Genomic DNA, 9,959 nt, shown 5'->3' with positions numbered 1-9,959 from the left:
CAAATCTCTAATTACCGTTGCAATAAAATTAAATTTAAACGCGTGATTTTACATTTATAAAAAAATAAAAATAAAGAAATAGGAAAAATAAGAATACTAAGTTACTAAAAAAAATAATATCTATTAATTATTATGAGAGAAATACTTTAAAACTGCATTATATAGAAAAGAAAAATTGCAAATTTAATAAAATACGATCAAAGTGAAAAATTTTAAAGACAAAACAAGAAAAGAGAAATTACTGTAATATTTACCAAACGCTATTTAAGCTTCAAAATTTAATACTACAAAAATTTTAATATTTCTGATTCTAACTAAACACATATGCATCTTTTGGACGATATGGCACACAGATTAGATGTGCCAAGGAGATGGAATGGTCCATCATCTCCAATTACAATTACAAATTAATGACGAGCAAATAAATAATACAATAGAATATAAAATATGACTAAAGAGCTATTTTCGAAAAGTTCGAACTTATTGTTAAACCTTTGAAAATAACTCAATAGTCTATGTAGTTGCCCTCTTCAGCCACAATTAAGTGGGGGCCTCTTCGGCCTTAGCCTCTTCTTCTTCATCCCTGAAAACTGCATTGGACATTTTCAACGTGCAAGAAAGATAAGATATCTCATATCTTTTTTGCAAATTAACTTTTATTTCTTTTATGATTCTAATATGGAATTATGAAAAAATTAATTTATATTTAATGTTAATTATATTCAAGCTCGTATAACCATGGATGAACTTAGAGTTCATTGCATAATATTACACGAGCACAATTAATCAAACGTCCAAGCAGATAATTTCCCTCGATGACCTAATAACACGTCGCACTTTTAATATCAAATAACAAAATTCAATTGAAATTTAATAATGCAACAAATGTAATGCATTTTCTTGCAATATTTTCATTTCATTCATTTGTTATATTGAACTATATCAAATATTTTTCATTACAAGAGAAAATCGCTATTGTGCGAAGTGCTAATCTCATAATACTTAAAACTAAGTATCAAATTCATCAAAGGCTTTGCCAATTTGATTCGACTCTATCTCGTTCGAGATAGAATCGAAAAAGAAATGAATCTTCCAAGTGGTTGCAAATGCCTCTATAAATTATGATACATACTCAAGATTACAGAAGAGTCACAAAATAAATTTACGAAACAAGCATAATAGAATGAGATGATAAAATTTTGCAACAATTCTGTATAAACCAGGAGGCGAAATTTCCACTCCGGAGTGAAAGTAAGCCTAGTGCCTTTCCTGGGTCCTACCTACTTAAAATTAAAGTTTTCACATTCGCTCAAAGAAGTATGCTACCTGTCTGCCAATTACCCGTATTTAAAAAGAGCAAATACACATACGTACCCACCACTCACTCCACGATTCTCTCACATACCACCAGGGTGCAAAAGCCTAAACTAGAGAGCATGCCCCGGGGCACCTCCGACACCCTAGTTCAACCACGTTTTCTAAACTTATATGCTAAAGGGTATACGTACTGATTGCTGTAATCGTCTGCCAAGGCTAGTGATTATTGCATAAAAAACTACAGCAAAAATACAAGTATACACTAGTATATATGCATACTAGTAATACGAGTATATCAAAGTTTCCACAAATAAATGCGGTAACTCTACTATGCAAAACGATTGTTAAAAAAAAAAAAAGTTCGTATCGTACACGTGACTCTACAAGTTATTTTTATTCAATAACTTAAAAAAATAATAAGCGCGGTATTACGTGTCGCGAAACGATGTACAATGCACACACCTAAACGCACACACAGGTGCAACGTACACCGTGCAATCACTAGCACAATGACAGCCGCCAATAGGGGGAAAAACTTAAAACTAAACCTATACTAATTGTTTCTCACCTATACGAGTAGCACCTGGGCACAGGCATAGATGAGAACGCAGAAAGTATAGGGGGGAGAAACGGGAGATTAGTATATTAGAAGCTGAAAATCCTGATCTAATAAAACATAATTAACATACATGAAAAAACATTTTTATAAAAATTCATCTAAACGGATTAAGGAATCTACAAGTCATTTGGTGAATAATGACTTAAGCAAGTGAATGAAAAAAAAAAAAATACCCCATAAGAAACGTTTTATATTATTATATAATACTGTTTCGAGGTAGTGCAGTGTAGAGTGATTCTAACGGTGACAAAAGATGGATATTTCTTAAAAACCTCGGACGACTCTTTCACTAAATGGCTGTTCTAATTAAAGAACTGGGTTTTAAACCACCACTTAATTGCCAGAATCTATCCGGTCGCGAATGAGTTTGTTTTCTTGCTCATTTATTTGTAATATCGAAGTATCGATATATCAAAATTAATCGCGATTAGATAAACTAAGTACGAAGCAATACATGTAAGACATTTATTACATGCTTTTCTGGACGAAAACGAGTAAATTAATGCTCGGTTTCGTCACTACTAACCACGAACAAAACACGTAATAAAAAAGAAAGTGCATTAATTGATTGCACTGTTAATTAAATGAATTTAACCGATGAGACAAGAAAACCTATCCTGAACTAATATAAAATATACAATACAATATACAATATAATATACAATTTTCATGAGTAACTCCTAGAAAGGAATTACTCATGTGCTCGTCACTAATTTATTTAAATAATTACAACCAGTAACTCGTGCCGATTAGGACCTTTCATCCTCGACATGATTGAGCACCGGAGGGACTTTAAATTTTAACTCACGGCATAAGAAGTTCTACGATGGCTCCAAAACACTCCTACTTTGCAGCAAGTACTGTAGAATGCGAATATCGAAGATCCATCGAAGATCCATCGAAGATCCATCGAAGATCCACCGAAGATCCATCGAAGATCCATCGAAGATCCATCGAAGATCCATCGAAGATCCATCGAAGATCCATCGAAGATCCATCGAAGATCCATCGAAGATCCATCGAAGATCCATCGAAGAATTCGTTCCACATCTTTGATAAGGTAGAAAGTCCGTGTCATATCTGTAAAATAAAATAGAACAAAACGATAAGTTATTTGCAATATAATCCAAAATCATATAAAATAAAATCGAATAAAATGTAAATAAAAATAGATACTTACAATGCATTCCAATGGGATGAAATTCAATTGCACCATGGCGATGCACCTCGCGTGAATCTAAAAACGCGGTATAAACGAAAATAAGAAACTATAGATGAGTTTCTTATCGCGAAACCGAAATTTTATTATACGTCGAACAACACTGATTCTAATTCGCGTATGATTTTAATTTACTATACGCCCGATCACTGATTCTACACAACTAATTCAAAGACTGCTTTGCACACAGTCAATGCAAGTAGAAAAATCTTCATTGATGCACTGATTCTAATACGCGAACAGTCTGTGCGACTGTTTAAAGATAAAAATACAACTTTACTCGAACAAACTCTAATGCAATTACTGCATTGGTCGCAGTTAATTTAATATATATATTTCAAAAATAGTTCGCGAACGCGACGGAATTGAAAAGAAAACGAACGAACGTGCTTCTAATCCGTGATTTTAATTATATTTAACGATACAACACTCCCGTATATTGCTTCGCGCACGATAGCAATGCACGAACACTTGCAACACTTCACAAACACAATTCACAAACACTTCCAACACTGATATATTCCCATGATGATCTGAAACAGAAATAAAAACAAAATTATAAATATCATTGTTGTAAGTAAAAAAATTATTATAATTATTGAGAAAGTGTTTAAAATAAAAATTGACTTACGTTTATTCTTCATTGATGAATGCACGATGGGTATCCTACCCTTAGGATGACGATGAGCACACGTTTAAACCGAATAAAAGAAACTTACGGAGTTTCTTAACCGAGCAAACGAAACTTTAACATGCGACGATCAACACTGACTTTACTTTCCGATTCTTTTGTATTTTATTTTTACGATGCAACACACGAGTACCTCATTGCCTACGCGCTCGATTGCAATGATGTTCTGAAACAGAAAAAGAAAAAGAACAATTAATATCATCGTTATAATAAAAAACCATTAAAGTTATCATAGAAACGTTTAATAGGAAAATATACTTACTTTTAGTCTTCATTGATGACTGCAGGATGGGTATCCTACCCTTAGGATGACGATGAATAAAATAAAATTAAATAAAACTCTGAAAAGCTGAAACATACTAAAAAGATTATAGAACAATATATCCTGTGAATCATTCCTGAAGGCATTGCACACTTTTAAAGATATTTTATCATAAAGAATCAATATAAATTCAAGCAATATTAATTGCCTTTATCTCACTACTTGTATAAAATTACATATAAAGTATTTAATATCAGTAAAAATTGTTAATAAAAATCGATAACGTTATATATATAATAGTTTAATACGTCACGTCGTTAGATCTTATTTTAGCTCGTTGAAGGAATGATCTGGAATGAACACGTAATCGCGTCCTTCATGTCGAACGTTCGGCTGTCTTCGTTTTGTTTTCGGCTGTCTTCGTTTCTTCTGTCTCACTTCGAGAAATTCTGGAATATACGTACACATTCGTTATTGCCCGTAGATAGAATATTTTGTTTTTTTTATTTTCTCTCTCTCTCTCTCTCTCTCTCTCTCTCTCTCTCACTTTCGTACTCACTCTTTGTATACATTTCTGTATGGTTTAAAAAAAAGAATAACGCTCACCTCGATGAATATGAAGATAAAAAAGAGTAAACACAATTGTTAGACTGAGTATATGTATTCCTGCTGGACTCTCCTCCTAATGCTCGGTACCTAAAAAAGGAAAAAAAAAGATTACATTAGTATAACATAAAGAAAATCAAATATATGAGTGTATGTGTACGAGCAACCTATACTTATGATATATGCTTGTGTGTGTGTATCGAATTTAATACAAATAATTAATACGAAAAATAATTAATTAGAGCAGCATTAGAGATGGTAGTAAGTATCGATACCATGAAAAAAGCTGGAAATTAGAAGAAATATTGTTAAGTAACATTGGTGAGATTTGGCGGCACGTCGAGATATATCGATGTTATATTCTCACAAATTTCTTACGAACTTTTTAATATTTCGTTTTGAAAACATTCACGTATGAAAATCTTATGTGTAACTATCGTTTGATATGTAATAGAAAGGTGTAAAATACTTTTCAATTACCTGAATTAAACGAGATGACGCAGTACGCTGGAACATATACAGCTGACAGAAAATGGCGTTTCCTCTACCTTTCCCCTGCGCCCCTTCCGTTGCCACTGCGTTGTCTCTGCTGCGCATCTGCTGCGCGCGGTAGTATGCGCGGTAGTCAACTTTCAAAAAAAGTAGCGAAATCCGTTGACCAATGGCTACTTGAGATTTTGCATTTTTTCATCTATTATAGAAAAATATCGAATAGTTAAAATAGGATATAGGAACATAAAAATTGTCGAAATATATACTTTATTAATCCAAACAATCAAAATTGAACATTATAAGTCGATATCCATAGAAATGATGCCGTAAAACAAGATATATATATAATTACGTAGAAAAATGCATACCAATGTACATGAATTTTTTTCTACGCAAATACTTTTTATCCTCGACATTATCGTAATCTTTCGATTATATCATTTGGAAGTCATTTGCTAGAAGAATCTATTAGTATATAGGAAGATTATTTACGTTAGAAAATATTTTTTAATTACCTGAGATTAACGGACGACGTAGCATCCGTCCTATCTCCAGCACCGACGCCGCGAAAAGAAAGAAGAATGATCAGCAAAGAGCCCTGATTGGCTGATAATTATGCAGAATAAGTGACCAATCAAAAATTCCCAATTACCATATAGAAATTTCACGCACACAAGCTTGCCCGTCACGTACGTAACTCGGCTTTCTTCATGACCACGCTAGTCAAGCTAGATATGATAATTTATTTTTTAAATAAATAAAAATTTATTCTATTTTACTATTTAAGGTACACGTATCTTGTTAATATTTAAAAAATAACGAAAAGAATAAAGACAATATGCACTATAATCCTTATCACACAGAACAGAAAAACATACATAATTTATTTATTACAATAATTAAATATCAATTTTATGAATTATTATATTATCTAATTACTAATCCAATTAATAATTATTCTTATCTAATTTATTTTTATTAGGTGTATACGTTCCTTGTTAATATTAAAAAATAACGAATAAAATAAAGACAATATACACTAAAAACTTAATCACATGCAACGTTCTGATAAAATTCCTTCAATTTTTGTGTAATTGTTTAAACTAATATACATTTGTTTTAACGTCCCTGTGCCATGATGACTTTGGATAATAAAATTTTTATCCAGAAAAATATCACATTAAAATTATTTTATTTCAAAGTACGTTAATAAGTATGTAATGTTTAAACCAGTACATATATGTTTAAACAATCTAAAATATAAAGATATTGCATTAGAATATTAAAATAATTGTTAAATAATCGATAGGAATGTCTATTGTTGTCTAAAAGATCGGAATATATGATCTATGTACCGTCCCCTTCGAAATCGATCGTTGAAATGAGACGTTGTCCTCTATGAAATTACTTTTATTAAATGTTGTTTATATGACTTTGCGAACGTTGCACATGTATATAAGGGTGTCATACATCTAATACATAACTTCAAGATTATAACGTTATGATTTTCGTATTTTTATCTATTTCATGTAATTATTTTAATGCTCCTGCGCAGTGATGACTTCGAGGATAATATTTAGCTGCAATATAAGAAAAGTGCATTAGTGCATTAAAATAATTTTATACAATTGTTAATATTGAATGAATACTAACTAACAAAGTAACGTGTATAATTAAATTACTTTTTCTGGCATTTATTAACGTATATGTAAATGAAAAAAGAAAGTACATTTCTCTAAACAATTATACAATTAATATATTCAAACAATTAATACAATATACTAATGGTAAATGTGAATTATTAAAGTTTACCATTATGATGGAAGAAAGCTGGGGTGTTTGCTCGTTTCAGTATCATAAAAAAATTGCCTGGATTAATTTTAAAATCTGTAAACTTTTCTTTTCTGTATGTAATTGATACACAAAACAATAAGAAAGCCTAATAGATGCTGTGCTTCTCAAATCTCCAAATACATGCAAATCTGAAAATCATAAGATTGTATTAGTAAAGTATCAAGCAATTGAAAGAGTCTATATGTATATGTATGATATTTGTATAAGATATCACTCTCTCTTTCTTTCCCCTTCTCATACTTTTATATTAACATTCTTTATGTTATAAAAAAAAAAGAGATAAACTTACCACAACAAATATCAAGATAGAAAAGTAAAAGCAATTATTGTACTGGACAATGAGTATATGCATTCATATTGTATTCTACCAAATGTTGGAAACCTAAAAAAAGTAAACAAATCAAATATAAGTATATTAACAAATAACGAAGATAATAAAACATATAGACTAAAAACTTTATCACATGGCAACGTTCTGATTTAAACATTCCTTCAATTTTTGTGTAATTGTTTAAACTAATATACATTATATGTATGTAGAACGAGCTATATATGTATATGTATGATATTTGTATAAAATGTCACTCTCTTTCTCTTTCCCCTTCTCATACTTTTTATATACTATTCTTTATGTTATAAAGAAAAGAGATAAACTTACCACGACTGATATCAATATAAAAAAGTAAACACAATTATTTTTTGGATAGAAAAGTAAACACAAATAGATTGACAATGAATATATGTATTCATGCTGTATTCTACCAAATGTTTGGAAACCTAAAAAAAAGTATAAAATAACATAACAATGGTATAATATAAGAATTAAATATAAGTGTTTATTATACGTGTAACACTTTCCTTGTTAAAATATTTTAAAAAAAACAACGTGTAGAATAAGGACAATATACACTAGAAACTTTAAGAAACTGTACAGAAAAACACAATTGTAGAAAAGAAACCACGTTGTAGATATTTCTTAAACATTGAAATAAAGCACTGTAACCATCCTTAAAGAATTAAAATAACAAGAATGTTTCCATATAATACAGAATATGGGAATTTATACTTTCATAGTTGGCATGAGAGATGTCAATTGTTTTGTTTCAATATATTTTAATTCTTTAAGGATGGCTATATGCTTTATGTCATTTGTTTTAAAGATTTCTATAACGTGGTTTCTTATCTATACGATTATGTTTCTCTGTGCAATGTGATATCAATTGTTTTAAGAAATATCTACACGTGATTTCTTTTCTATACAATTGTGTTTTTTCTGTCTAGAGTGACAAAGTTTTTAGTGTATATTGTCTTTATCTATACATTAGCTTAAATATTGACAAGGAAAGTGTTACACGTATAACACACTATATATTTAATTTTCTTTATATTATACCAATGCTATGTTAATAATACTTTTTTTTAGGTTCCAAACATCTGGTAGAATACAGCATGAATACATACACTCATCGTCAGTCTAATTGTGATTACTTTTCTATCTACATAATAATTGTGTTTACTTTCTTATATGATATCAGTTGTGGTAATTATATCTCTTTTCTTTATACATAAAGAAGATTAATATAAAAAGTATAAGACAGAAAAAAGAGAGAGAGAGGAGAGAGAGTGACATCTTATACAAATAGATACATATTATACATATAGAGACTCGTTCAGTTGCTTGATACTTTACTAATACAAATTCTGATTTCAGGTTTGCAAGTATTTGAAGATTTGGAAAATAAAGAGAGTGCATTAGTGCATTAAAATAATTGTTAATATAATAGATGCAAGTGTCAATTGTTGCTTAAAAACTAGGAGTATATGTTCTGTGATCCCTCCCCTCGAAATTCGTCGTTAGATTGAGCCATTGTGCTCTATAAAATTTGTTTTTTAAATTTTATTTATATGACTTTCCTAACGTTGCGCATGTGTGTAACGAGAATTTTAATTGAAATAAAGAGAAATTAAGATAAAACGCTCTGATTTTAGCATTTTTTCATTTTTATGTAAATGTCTAAACAAATGTACATTTTTTTTAATGTTCCTGTGCAATGCAATGAATGAATCGAATGCAATCTCTTTTTACATCGCAACTTTAATTTCTATAATTTTGTACAACTCCCTGGTATCTGTAAATACATAAAAGTTATTAAAAACATTATAAAGTAATTAGTTTTTCTACTGTCGGTCTTCCTACTGTCGGGTAACACTGATGGTAAATGTTATCATCAACTCTTCTCGGTCGATAACCTGATGGTAAACTTACCATTAACTCTTCTCGGTCGGTAACTCTGATGGTAATTTACTATCAGCATTTTTCGGTCGGTAATGCGACTTACCGACTTTATGATTATAACCAAATTAAACCAAAATTATGATATATATAGCAGTCTTTAATTTTGTGCCATTGTTTAAACAAACGTCCTATAAAAAATTTTATTAGAGGAGATTTTATATATAAGACATTTTAACGTATTATTCATAACGTATTTACTTTTATATCAACGTTTATGTGTACTAAGATCAAAATACGTTGAACGTAGCGCAGAGATAAAGAAAAACAGCGAAGGTGAAGGTCAAAGTCAAACGAGGTAACGAGCATTGTCTATGTATACACTCGTCTATCGAGTACGCATAGAAAAACATTTCGCGACTGCCATATAAGGTAATAGGAGGGGTGGGGTGACTCGAGCTACGTCATACCTCTTTCAGCTGTCGGACGCCGTCGAGACAAGCTCAACTAGTTTCGCTCCACGTAGAACTTATTACTCCGTAATTAAAAATATTTCATTATCAAATTTTGTAATCTAATCAAAGTTCATTAACAGGTACATGTAAATCATTATCGATGAAGTGAATGCATTGAAATTAGGTAAGAAGATCTGTAATTAGAATTTAT

The sequence above is a fragment of the Polistes fuscatus genome, unplaced genomic scaffold, assembly GCF_010416935.1.
Source record: "Polistes fuscatus isolate 324 unplaced genomic scaffold, CU_Pfus_HIC Scaffold12, whole genome shotgun sequence".
NCBI lineage: Eukaryota > Metazoa > Arthropoda > Insecta > Hymenoptera > Vespidae > Polistes > Polistes fuscatus.
This window is presented reverse-complemented; position numbering follows the sequence as displayed.